This window comes from Lygodium microphyllum, chromosome 17 (genome assembly GCF_053477565.2).
Source record: "Lygodium microphyllum isolate KBCC chromosome 17, Lygodium_microphyllum_v1.1.10, whole genome shotgun sequence".
Taxonomy (NCBI): Eukaryota; Viridiplantae; Streptophyta; class Polypodiopsida; order Schizaeales; family Lygodiaceae; genus Lygodium; species Lygodium microphyllum.
This window is the reverse complement of record NC_141151.1, coordinates 11,953,775-11,968,327: the sequence shown is the minus strand read 5'-3', so window position 1 is coordinate 11,968,327 and position 14,553 is coordinate 11,953,775.

Genomic DNA, 14,553 nt, shown 5'->3' with positions numbered 1-14,553 from the left:
AAGGCATGATAACTACTTTAGCCTAAGGAAATGAAACATCAGTCGTCGAAAGAAGGGAGTGTTAAGTAATTCCTATATAGAATCGCTCCTTGATTCCAAGGGGGAGAGCAAACAAGCAATGGAAAGGTTATCACGACTATTCCTGCAATGTTTGGAAAAGGATACCATTGTTTGGTGGTGTGGGAGCTTTCGCTCAACCAACAAGGCCCACAGACCGCTTATTGTTTCAAGCATTCCAAGCTAAGCACTAATGGCTACCTCTCACATAGATGACGCGCCATCCATATCTACAGGTGCAGTGAGCTTACCTTCATGCCGATCGAGTTATCTCCTCTCCTGCGCACTCCGGTAGCTCCACGATCCAAGTGCAAGCTTCAAGAAAGCTCCATCCTCAAGCTCCATGCTCCAAGCTCCATGGTCGCGAGCAAGACAAGAGAAGAGAAGAGAAGAGAAGAAGAGAGGGGAAGATGGAGAACTTCTCCTCCCCAGTCCCTCATGATGACACTCAAAACTGTGCAAAAACAAGGAACAAAGATGGTCTCTAAAAGAACATGTTTCTATGTCATCTATATTTTTCATCACAAAATAATCACTTTATTTGTAAAAGAGAGATAGAACATGGGAAGGTTCACACTCATTATCTCCCACTAAAATACAAAGTATGTGTACATTAAAAAGAGAAGAGAACTCAAAGGCTCAAAGCCTTTGAAAAATAAAGAAAACATATCAAAAGGAAAATTAAAGGAAATAAAATATGGAGAGGTGTGCTTTTTGGGTGAAAGGGTGGATTGAGGACACGAGTGGTTGTGTGTCTCTTTCTCTCCCTCTCTTTCCTTAGATCACACGTTCTCTTCTCTTGGTTGTGCAAAGTATTTTGTATTGGGCTCTCTTCTTTCTTTCTTTCTTTCTTTCTTTCTTTCTTTCTTTCTTTCTCTCTTCATTTTTTCAATATCTAAAAGCTATGGAGAATAATGATGAAAGTGATGAAGATGAGAGTTTTTTTATATTATTGTGGATATGGTTTCTTTTAAGAGAGATGTTTGTAGTTTTGGGATCATGGGCTTAGCCCACTTATAGAATTTGAAGGTTCTTTTGCCCTATTTTGTGTTCGATATTATAGCAGTGGCAGGGTCCTCCATTTTTGGTGTGACTCTCAATAATCCTTCTTAGGTCATGGATGCACCTCCCAAGAGGTATGTCTGATGTGAAGAGGCACCAGAGCCACTACAGTGTCTCTTTATAGCTCACTACTGTCACTATCACTCCAGTCTTCTCTTCAGTCTCTTCAGCAGCTGCTTCTTCCATTTTTTTTAACTCTTTTGAACTTAGATTCATCCTTTCCAAAAGTTAGAAAACTTTCCAAAAGTCACACATACTTTCTACAGAACACTGACAGAAGATCTACAGAACAGTACAATACAATACCAAAGCAGATACATAATAGTTATAGAGTAGAGACATAGGCTCTAAAGAAAGGTTTACGGAGGGTTACAGAAGGTCATCAAAACCTCCTAACTCATACTAAAACCATTCCAAATGATAAAAGATTATTGAATAAGCTTCCAAAAGATTTCAATCTTCATCAAATCATCAATCCATGCTTCATACATAAGAAAATCAGAACAAAACAGAAGCTTTACAAAAGATATCAGAACTAATCAGAACCTCAACAGAACCTATCAGAACATCACAGAGCTTCATATCTCTACTAAAAATCATCATGAGATTGCAAAACATAATCAATACCATCCAAAACACTCTCAAACACTTCCTTTAACAACCATACATCACTCTAAATCCATCAAAAATCAATCATTCAATCCTAAAAAACAACAAAAATCAGTCAAAAATTCAATATTTTTCCACTCTCAACATATCCCCACACTTAGAAAGGAAGCATCCTTGCGGGACCTAAGGAAAAGAAGAATATAAGTTCACTAAAGAGCTCAAAACAAATGGAAGAAGCAGCTGCTGAAGACTAAAGAGAAGACTGGAGTGACAATGACAATAGTGAGCTATGAAGAGACACTATAGTGGCTATGGTGCCTCTTCACATCAGACATACCTCTTGGGAGGTGCATCCACGACCTAAGAAGGATTATTGAGAGTAATTATTAGAGTATTGTAGTGAGGAGATGATGTACTATTGATAGATAGATAGAGAGAGAGAGAGAGAGAGAGAGAGAGAGAGAGAGAGAGAGAGAGAGAGAGCAAGAGATAGTCAATTCTATCAAAACAGTGTAACTGTATATGAGAGATTGAGAGAGAAAAACTATGAAGACATTGAAAATGAATACTATGTGATTGATTTCCATTCAAGAATGGTGTATTCTTTTATATTGTTTTTTCTATTGATGGATTCTATGAAGATGTTGAAGATTATGGTTGATTCTATCAAATCCGTGGGAGATATCTACTATGATGCTGTGTGAAGAATTGCTTTTTTTTTTTGTTTTGGTCATCAAAAGAATGAAATAAAAGCTTGTTGATGTTACAAGATAGATTTTATTGCAATAGAATCCCCTTTTCCTTGGTGTTCCTCTTGGGGCTTCATGTTTTTGGTGCGTAGCCAGGGAAGAACTGATCTTTGAAACTGCAAATAGAGGGGCTTGAAGGAAAGGTGGAAGAGGAGCCACCGTGCAGAGAGGATGTACCTTCACTCATTCGAAGGGAAATAGAGAACAAGAGAAGAAGAAACCAAACTTGATCAATTCCTATAGTAGCCTGGGAACAAAAGAAGAGGAACTACAAGAAGAAGAACATGACGAAGAGACTCAAAGGACATGCTACAAAGGAAGAGCAAACAGAGAAACCCTTCCTCTTCATCAAGTTCCAAAGGGTTCAAAGAAAGAAGAAGACAAAGAAAGAGAAGGACAAGAGTTCCACACAGAGACAGAGAGAGAGGGATAGAGAGATATGGCCTTCAGTACTACCCACTACATCACCCTTCCTCTCATCTTCTTGAATGTGATCCTCCATGATCTTGCTGGGCATCGTAGAATGGGCCATCCAGATGGCGATTGATAATGATTTCTCTCCAGCAATATGATATGACAAGATTGCTTGCCCCCGCTCTCAAAGCTCGTCGATTATTCCATCATAGCCTCCTCGACTATTTGCAAGAGATCAGAGAGGCTAGGTGTCTGACTAACTCTCGAGTTACGTTTGCCGAAGGAAGACAAGTATTCTCTACAATCTCTGTAGTCGTTTTGGGTGGGCAAAATGGCAGGATGGAACATGGAGAGTAACCATTAGTGCATATAGACAAAAACGAGAGAGAGAGAGAGAGAGAGAAGAAGTTCTCTTCTTCGTACGCCTTCCTCTTCTTCTCCTTCCTCTTCTTCCTTATCCATTCTGTCCAAAGGAGGAATCTATGCGCTGAAAGTTAACCATAAGTGTTTGGGCAAGTGAGGGCCATCGGATCGATAAGGGATCGGATGACAAAGGATGATGGGGGGAGGGCGAGTCTCTATAGCCATGATGATGGGGATGGCCATGGCCATGGCCGAGAGAGAGAGAGAGAGAGAGAGAGAGAGAGAGAGAGAGAGAGAGAGAGAGAGAGAGAGAGAGAGAGGAAAGAAAGAAAAAGTTGAAGGATCTAGGCCCTCGCGCTTCGCCTTTGTCAAGTGCTACACTAGAGACGGTGGCATAGCAAGAGCCATTGAAGGAAAATAATTCAAAGGAGAAGAAGAAGAGGAGGAGACGATAGCAGCAGTAGAGACACCTTCTTCCCCCTTCTCACATTTTTAGACCCTTATCTCCTTTCAAAGAGTGCTTCCTTCTCTCTTCCAATCTCACAGAGAAAGAGAGAGAGAGCTAGCTTTGCTGAAGCACAAGGAGCATTCATGATGGGGGGATACATGCACTTCGAATGGAGAATGTCTCCAAATCTGTGCCAAAATCTGTCTCATCTCTAGAAAATCAAGCAAAGTAGATGCACCAACAAAAGATGCATCTTGCCACCACAGAATACGGCCCTTATCTGCAAAATAAGAGAGAAAGAGAGAAATAAGAGAGAGAGCAAGGTGTTATGAGAGAAAATAAAGAATCAAAGGAAGAGGGACTGCTAAGCGGGTGATGCATGGCTACCTCTTTGCCCTGCAAAGAAGGATAAGACAAAGAACAAAATGAAGAAGAAGAAGAAGAGCATTGTAAAACAGGGAAAGCAAATGGAGGTCTGCAGGTAGCAGTAGCTACCCCTCACATCCACGCTAGTCTTGGGATTGCATGCATCATTGGGAGCAGCAAGTCCCTCTGCGAGATGATAAACAGGCGCAAGAAGAGGAAGATAGGTCTAGGTGCAAGAAAAGGCAAACGGGTATAGATTTTTTAGTTGAAGATGAAGAAAGAGAGAAGGTGACAATGTTATGACCCTCAACTATGGTTCTTGCCTATCCACCATGGTAGCCATTTGCAACTTGGCAATGGTAATGTCAATGACACCCCTCTGCCTCCTCATCCTCCATGCGAAATCAAAACCTTCCCTCCCCTATCACTCATCACAAGGAAACCCTTTTCATATAGGCCTATTCCTATGTCTTTGTCTCTTCTATCCCTCCAGTATGCCTCCTTCCCTCCCTTGAATATCATCTTCCCTTCATCAATGCCACTTTAACTTTACCCCATCTCAGTGTGGAAACATACAACACAAAGGACAAATAAGTTTTCATTTAAGAAAAGAAAAAAATATTTCTATAATACTCAACAAACATCAAGATCATATATATATATATAAACATTAATGACATCCTATTAAAAGGATGCTCAACCTTCTTCATCTACATAGCTTCCTTATTACCCTCATCTCCTTAATATCGTCTTCTATCCAACTTCTTCTTAATATCACCATTTGCCCACATGGCCCTAATTCTTTTTCCCCTTTCTAATCCCCATGTCCACATGGCCTACCCTCAACAACCTTTAGGAAAAACATATAAGGCTGATAACTATAGAACCATAAAGCCATTAAAAGAAAAACAAACAACACCTAGAACTTTATAAATGCCATATCCTTAACATTTATAATAAAACCCCTTTGAAAAGACATACCTTTGTCTATATTCCATCCTCATATTTTAGATACTAGCTACCCTCACTCTACTTAAAGAGATACATGAAGTCAAATCTACAACCAAACCCTATTTCTTTAAGTATTTCTAAGCTAAATGGTGGAGTCATGTTTCTTTCTTTATTGGAATGGAGGAGTTTCCTAGAAAAATCATCAATGAAGATAACAAAGTACTTCGCGCCACCCATAGATATACATGGCATGGGCCCACAAACATCTGAATGCACCAAAGCCAAGGGTTCACTCATGCATGGCCTACCCGATTTCTTATGCGTAGACCTATTCTGCTTACCATAAAGACAATGATCACACGAGTCAAAAAATGCATAGTCCAAAGGCGGAAGATACTGTAAACCAGATAACATTTTCATTCCCTTCAAAGACATATGCCCCAAACGGGCATGCCAAAGTGATACATGTGGGATAGAACCCACTGCCAAAACATGGTCTATAGAAGACCAAGGTACAAGAAGAGGATAGAGGTTGCCAGCCTTGGCGCCTCTAGCAAGCACAAGTCTGTCTCTGGTAATCTTCCAGGCAGAATCCCCAAAACAGACATAAAACCCTGCATCATCCAATTGTCCTGCAGACATAAGACTGTGCGTAAGCGCAGGTACATGATGTACATCCCTGAGCAAAAAGGAACTGCCAGTGGAAAACTGCAACTGAATATCTCCACAGCCCACAATATCAAGAGACCTGTCATCTCCAAGTCTAACTGATCTAGATACAGTACGGTAAGAGTGAAACCACTCACAGTAAGGCGTCACATGGAAGGATGCACCTGAATCTAATAACCAGCATTGTGCATACATACTAGGTGTCTCAGTCAAGAGTGAGGCATCAGAAGAACTAGCTACAAGTATGAACTCATCACCACCATCAGAATCCTCGGTTTGCGTGACATTAATTTCCTCAATCTTGATGCTGGACTTTGCAGGTACTATGCTGCGATCAGAGGACTTCTCCTACACTTTCTCTTTCCCCTTATCCTTGCGCTTCTCATTGCGCAACTCATGACATTGTGGTCTGATATGGCCCTTTTTCCCACAATGATGACAAGTGACATTAGCGTTGCACCCACACAACTTACTATGCAACTTTCCACGAGATTTAGACCGACCCTTCTGAGAGTCATGGCCATGGCCATTCCCACGTTCATTCCTATCATTCCTGCCTCTAACTGTCAAAGCATGTGAAACACGAGAGGCATCCAAGTTTTTGCGATTAACCTCTTCTTGCAAAAGAGCACTCTCAACATCATTCAATTTCAGAGTAGCACTAGAGGCACATAGGGCAGTGCGGAATACATCTCATGACTCATTCAGAGTCCCAAGCAAGAAAAGAGGAGTTACTTCCTCTCCAAAGGTAATAGACATAGTTGCATTATCCTTCATGTGCAGATCCATAAGCTGCTTCAACCAGTACATATGACTCGCCGGAATTTTCTTATCATAAAGATTCTTGATCTTATTCCATAGATCCCATACACTCTGTGCTTCCTCAAATACATTATAATGTACCTGTTCAGTGAGAGATAATACAATCGTGGAGTTGCATAGCTCATCAAGTTCATAGTTTCAGGTTACTCCCCGCTCAACCAAAGTGGCTTAATCTGAGATTTCTGCACCAAGACCTGCTAAATTTGACTCTTCCAATAAGAGTACTTGGTACCATCCAACTTTGTGATGTTAAATATGGCATTATCAGTCGAAGAGGATGCCATAATGCAGGCTGGAAATGCACAGACAGTCTAAAACTGCTTGCTATTTTACTGCAGAAAGTGCCCAAAATCCACTGAAATGAGCTCCAAATGGCGAGAAAAGTGTGCCAAAAAATACTGCCCACTTAGCACTAGGTGCAGTACACCAAATCAAGATATTTCAGCATAAAAAATACTGCTCAGTCCACCAATAAATGCTTGCTGTAATAAATTTTAGAACTGCAATAATGAGAGCAAACTGTCCCAAAACTGGATCTAATGTCAACTAAACAATGCTAGGTCCAAAGTCGGCATAAAGAGGACAAAGCAAAGCCAAATGACAGTGAAAATACATGAGCATAACACCGAGAGATGTCAAATAGCATCTGCCAGTAAGAGGCACACCCCAGACAATCTAGGCAAAATGTACTTGCAACTGCCAAAACTTGACACAAATAGGTGTCTGCTCAAAAGAAAGCGGATCCAAAACTGAGACTCAGCTCATAAGCATCCTGTGAACCAAGACATATACTCAATGCAACATCCAATTGTCGGAGTATAATCCCAAAGTCTCAATACATCTGTAACTGCTCAATGACATAGACTGCTCCAATAGCATGTAATCCCTGCTCAAGGTCAAGTAAGCATGCAAGATGCTCCCACTGGCACAAAAGGTGTACAAACGAGCTCAAGGGCTCAAGAAACCAAGACAAAGTACCAGTGACAAGTGACCAAGTCAATGTGTCAAATGCATCCAAGAGAGCATGACATACATGAAGCAACTGTCGTAGCAACCACTTACATAATCCCAATGGCAATATCTCTGTCAAGTCAATACATCTAGTAGCAAGACAAAGTCAATATCCTTGTGAGTCGGAAGTGCTCAAAACATCCAAATCGGAGCTCTAAAATATCTGTCAAGCATGGATGAACTAAGAGGCATCAACCACGGACCAAAGCATGTAATGCATAGAGCTTATCCGTCAAGTATAGACAATAGGCATAAGCAGCCCAAATGCCAGTCAAGTCGACCAAACTGCCAATGACAAAACAATAACAACGGAGCAAATGCGATGCTCAAAAGCATTCCGAAATCACGATCATGAGTTCAAAGTCGATCCCCAAAGTGTAATACATCATGACATAACCCATAGCATATATCCGGTATCGATAGAGAAGCAATATATGTGACAAATGAGCTTCAGCCCGCTCATGTACAGCAGCTCTAAATAGTCCAAAATTGTCAATTTCCAGCCCAACAACAATGCCAAATCATGGGCAAATCAAATGCATACATTCCCAAGACATTCGGGCATCAAGTAGGCCGCATACGGGCATCAAATAGCACAACCAGAATGGAGTCTAAGCAACAAATGCTAATGCCAATGTTGCTGCCCTGTTTTCAACCTGTTATGATAGTTTATGACAGTCCCAAATCTAAATAAATCAGCCCCGAATGATCAAGACCAATGCCCACAGCTTGAATGACATCAAACATGAAGTCTAATAGCCCTCTTGATCAAGGTAGAGAGCAAGAAGCAATGGCCAAGTGTGGAGCTGAAGTAGATGAGTGCTAACAGCCTGGAAAAATAGCGCAATCTACCCTGTTGGTACTGAACTTACTGCTGCTCCACGTGGGCTGAAAGGGGGTAATGGGGGGCTCAAGAAGGGCCTATCAAAGGCCTATGACAAGCCTCTTTGAGCCTTGATAGGTGTAAGGCACAATATGAGGGGAATAAGCTTTAAGGGTTTGAAGCCATGGCTGCCCTTGCTATTTGCAACCTATAGATTGAAATAAAACCCTGAAAAAATGATCAAATACCTCAATACCAATGCCTTGAAGGTGCCTCAATAGGCTAGGAAGGTGCTCAGAAAGCCAGGGAGCGATGGGAGCTCGGGGAGATCGGATATTGATGCCGAGATGGAGATCCAATGCAAGAAGGGAGTCAATGCAAAGCTAAGCAAGCACCGAGTCGAGCTCGAGCAAGAGGTTGCCAAGCTCTAATACCAGTTGAAAGGTGAGAAGGATCGAAGCTTGCACGCGAGCTATGGTGGGAGAGCAAGAGCAAGAAAGAGAGAGACAAGAAATGGGAACTCCAACAGTCACAATGTGTGACCCGGCCTTCCTTTATTTACTAGTCACTAAAATGAATGTAAAGAATAAAGTGACGTGACGGGCACTCGCCACCTGCATGGGTACTGTCAGTGTAGTAATACACGGGGCGGCACGGCGGAGGCGCCTTTACCCCAACACCATCAAGCTTATGGATATTGGAGCTTTCTTGAAGGAGAAATTGGAGTCTATGAGCTACATATTTATAATGGGAATTGCAATTTGAAGTTATTCATGGCTACATCAAGTGGGAGATCAAGAATATCAAGTCTCATACAATTATTGGAGCTTCCATAATCATCTACTTCAACAATGAAAGAGGTATTTCTAAATTTTGCTCTTAATCCCTTTAATATCCAATTCCTTAAGCCATCCATTTGTTGAAAAGGGAGAATTAAGAGTAATCCCATTTTGGAATTGCCAATTGAATGCATATAGACTTAACTTAGGGCTGAATGATGTTATGTTGAAATCTTTTCATCTTACTCAATACAATCAATAGTCGATTGTTGCTAATCCCTTCCATTTGTTGAAACTTTTATGCCTAATCCTAACCTTTGTTGCTTGATGTGATTGATTGCAATTTGGCTGAAAGTAAAATCAAGTGGTAAGTGGAATACATTGTATATAGTGAGTCACTGCAAGAAAGGGCAATACCTATCCATATCCTTCTCCATTTCATCAATTTCCTACTTCCACTTGCATATCATTAAAGGGATGAAAGAGTTCTTTTCAGCCAATTGCATATCATCATTGTTTTCTTAGCTTTAGCATGTACCTTGTCATGTCTATGCACGCGAGGAAAAGTGGATGCCAAGCAGGTTGGGAAGTCAATAGAGTGGTGACCCTCCCTTCTCGATTATGACCCTGACGAGGTACACAACCCCGCACGGGGGGAACTTTGCCCACCTCCCGGTACATTCTTTTGAGTCAAGAATTGAAAATGGTATTTCAGTAAGATCAGAGATTCATAGGGATATAGACATTTAGCACAACAAGAGAGCAACCCTCTGATTACTACAGTTGGCAGGTTAACTACAAGTCTTACCAACAGGTACCAATCAGCTGTAGGTGTTCATTGGATACCTACAAGTGTCTTACAGCCCATCACATGCCTATTAGGTGTTTTGGGGGTCCACAAGTACTACAAGACCCATTTTAGGGTGAAATAGGGCATTCACAGGGTGTTTACAAGGTGTAGGAATTCACAGGACAGGTTCACATTTTCCATTACAGAAAATTTTCTCATGATCTAATTTGGAATCTTGATAGCTTGATTCAAAGAGGGGATGCCAATATTTGATTTGAATCAAAATTTCAGTAATCGGACCTTAGGAGAAAAAGTTATAGCAGTTTTTTCTGACAGGGTGTCTAGTGGGACTACACTTAGACAAACTGTCAAGGGTGCACTGTTTGAGTTCATTTCACCCATTTACCCTATTGCAAGTTGAGATCTTGACAAATATGAGTATCCCTACTGTATAACATTCCTTTGGATCAAGAAACCATTGGGATTGGTGCAATAATAAGCAAGATATTGACAGTTTTCTTCCCTACAGTCATCTTTGACAGCACCTATCCATAATGGCCAAAAACAAAAGGAAAGATCAAGTCATAGAGACCATTCAATAAGACATCAGAGAGTATGTCAACAATAAAAACAACATTAATGAAGCCCTCAATAATGATCGACAAGATGATTATGTAAGTGTTGGTAATCTCATAGTGCACGAGTGGGTAATGATGGAAAATCCCTTGTCTTACGAACCTTTTGAAGACTCTATGCTTTCAAGAGAGATGCGTATGTTGAACATTGGGATGCATGATACTTATGAGAACCTATCCAAATCCTTGGGAAAGGTTGAGAACACATCTAACAAAGTGAATGAAGGACTTCACAGCTGGTCAAGTTTATGAAGAGTGGAATTGAAGATGTAGTAGTAGCTATCAAGGACTTGAAGACTCAAACCACATCTTTTACACCAAATGTACCCACTTCTCATATTGAAAATGCTTCAACCTAGAATTCCAATATAAAAGGAAAGGGGATTGATCAACCTCTAATGTCAACCTTTGAGAAATGAGAGCTATCAATATTGAGGAGTGTTCATTATCAGCCACCAATGTCATCAAAGCATCATGCATGTCCTCAATTCAATTCAAGATGTGAGGCTACTTATAAAGAAAAGAACCTAAGAGAAGAAGAGAATGAAGAGTTTCATGGATGGGACCCCTTCTTCAAATCTTTTTCTCAATCTACCATCAAGCAAAAAGAATCGTACTTTCATGATAAGAGTGGAAGATTTGATGAAAAAATGTCATTTCGTGATATTACCAACAAAGACAATTCATTTCATGACCATCCCACTAATGGACAGCATCATTCTTTTGGATTGGGAAAACCGAATCATGGTGGTAATACTTCTAGACCAAACTCTTTTGGAAGAGATTTGATTCAATGTATAAAGATTCTAGGACACAATCATCTTTTGGACAACACTCCAACAATTCTAGCAAACCTATAATAAAAGAGAGTACAAAGAAAAGATTACCGAGTACAAAGAAAAGATTACCATTTCCAACTTCAAGGGGGATAATGAATCTCTAATGAAGTGGAAAGAATGGGTAAACAAATTAGAGATGTACTTCACACTTTTTCCTTGCCATGATGAAGCCAAGATTTATTTTGTGGTACTCCATCTTGAAGGCTACACGCATACATGGTGGAGTTATATGCAAAGAGCCACGGTCACAATTGATGGTATGGTCTTCAACAAAGGGGCATGTCCGTTCATGATTACTCTAATATGTTCCTTAATCTTTCTAGGTACATTAAAGGGATTGATGATTTGGCCAAGTTAAACAAATATATCTTTGGTCTAAATTCAGCCCTCTCTTCGAAAGTAGGTGCAATGCAGCCCAAGACAATTCATGAATCCATTTTATATACTGAAAGGTATGAATAGAAATATAGAAGAGACTCAATGGGGATTCAACCAAAAAGCGCAGGGTATTCATTACCTAATCATCCTTTAAGGGTTGGAGCTCATTTCAGCCAGCAAAGGGATGTTTATAGAGGCAAGAAGGCAAGGGAACTAGTACCTACATCAGTAATTACAGCAAGTTACCTACATATCCAATGGTCTATGGATCAAAACCAAGTGGAAGAAATGGTTATAGGACAATGGGTGAAGCAAAACAAAGCTTTGCAAGGACTAAAAATGCATAAACGGGATCTCAAAACAACACTTACAGCAAGGCCCTTTCAAATGATCAAATAAGGGACATGAGGGCCAAAGGGTTATGCTTCAAGTGCAAAGAAAAGTGGACATAATACCATAGATTGAAATGCAAATCCAAAAATAGCAAGCTTAACTTTGTCATCATTGATGAGCCTAATGAAGATGAAAGTGAAGAGGGGAATCTATTTCATGTGGAAGCAAACCCTATGGTTGAAGAAATGCATGATGAGGATGAAGAAAATAATGATGAATTTTATGATATTATGGACAAGTTTCCTTTTGATTTGGGTGGTTTTTTATGTGCAATTTCTCATGATATATGGATTGGTTGTAAGGGAGAAAACACCCTTAAACTTGAGGGGCTGATCAATGAAAGAATGGTTCACCTTTTAATTGATACCGGTAGCACCTATAGCTTCATTGATACCAAATCTTTGCATGGGCTGAGATTGCTTCCTCAACCAATACAAGTGCTATTGAAGATCCAAGTGGCTAATGAAGCTTATGAGTCAAGTAATGAATTATGCTTACACACTTCTATCACTCTATCTCCTTCATGTACTTTAAAAGTGAACTTGATCACTTTGCAAATGGGACCCATAGATATTGTCATTGACTGTGATTGGTTGAAAACCATTGGAAATTTTTCTTTGGACTTGGAAAACATGCTGATGGAGTTCAAATGGAATGGACATCATATAATATTGAAGGGCATTGGTCAAAAGCAAATGGAACTCATCTCTATGAAGAAGATGCGTAAAGAAATCAATGCACGGTCATGCATATTCACTCTTTTGCTTGCAAAAGTGGATGAAGAGTAGCCACCAAATCAGCCATCATCTTCTTCAAAGCAAAAGGATCCAAGAATGAAAGATCTATTGGAGGAATACAAAGATTTATTTCAGCAACCATCATCTTTGCCTCCAAAGAGCGCACGGTCATGCATATTCACTCTTTTTCTTGTAAAAGTGGATGAAGAGTAGCCACCAAATCAGTCATCCTCTTCTTCAAAGCAAAAGGATCCAAGAATGGAAGATCTATTGGAGGAATACAAAGATTTATTTTAGCAACCATCATCTTTGCCTCTAAAGAGAGAGGTAGATCACCCTATTGACTTGCTACCCAACACAAAATCCATCAACAAACCTCCCTATCGCTTATCAAAGTTTGAAAGATAAGAGGAGGAAAGACAAGTTAAAGAGTTGTTGCAAATGGGTTTAATTCAGCCAAGTCAATCTCCATTTGCCTCTCCTGTGCTCTTGGTAAAGAATAAAGATGGATCTTTTTGCATGTGCATTGATTATAGGGAGCTTAACAAGTCCATAGTGAAGAATAGATACTTGATTCCTCACATTAATGACCTCTTGGATGAGCTCAAAGATGCAAAGGTCTTCAGCAAGATTGATCTTTGTTCGGGCTATCATCAAATTTGAATGAAGGAAGGGGATGAGTATAAAACAAACTTTAGGATTGAAAGAGGGTTATACCACTTTTTGGTCATGCCATTTGGGCTTTCAAATATGGCTGCTACTTTTCAAGCACTCATGAATAAGATATTGCAGTCTTTCTTGTTCAAAATAGTCCTTGTATTCTTTGATGATATCCTCATTTATAGAAAATTCAAGGATGAGCATTTGATGCATGTGAGAGATGTCTTTGACACATCAAGAAGACACACACTCTTTGCCAAAATATCAAAGTGTTCTTTCATGGAAGATGAAGTGGAATACTTGGGTCACATTGTGAGAGAGCAAGGCATTTGTGTGGATCCTAACAAGGTGAAATGTGTGAAAGATTGGCCTACTCCTACAAATTCTACTTCCTTGAGGAATTTCCTTGGATAACGGAGTAGGCCAATCTTTTTGGCAAAGAGTGTGTGTCTTCTTGATGTGTCAAAGACCTCTCCCACATGCATCAAATGCTCATCCTTGGATTTTCTATAAATGAGGATATCATCAAAGAATACAGGGAATATTTTGAACAAGAAAGGCTGCAATATCTTATTCATGAGTGCTTGAAAAGTAGTGGCCATATTTGAAAGCCCAAATGGCATGACGAAAAAGTGGTATAACCCTCTTTCAATTGTAAAGTTTGTTTTATACTCATCCCCTTCCTTCATTTAAATTTAATGATCAAATGGCATGTGGTATATCATCAAATTTGAATGAAGGAAGGGGATGAGTATAAAACAAACTTTAGGATTGAAAGAGGGTTATACCACTTTTTGGTCATGCCATTTGGGCTTTCAAATACAGCCGCTACTTTTCAAGCACTCATGAATAAGATATTGCACCCTTTCTTGTTCAAAATAGTCCTTGTATTCTTTGATGATATCCTCATTTATAGAAAATCCAAGGATGAGCATTTGATGCATGTGGGAGAGGTCTTTGACACATCAAGAAGACACACACTCTTTGCCAAAATATCA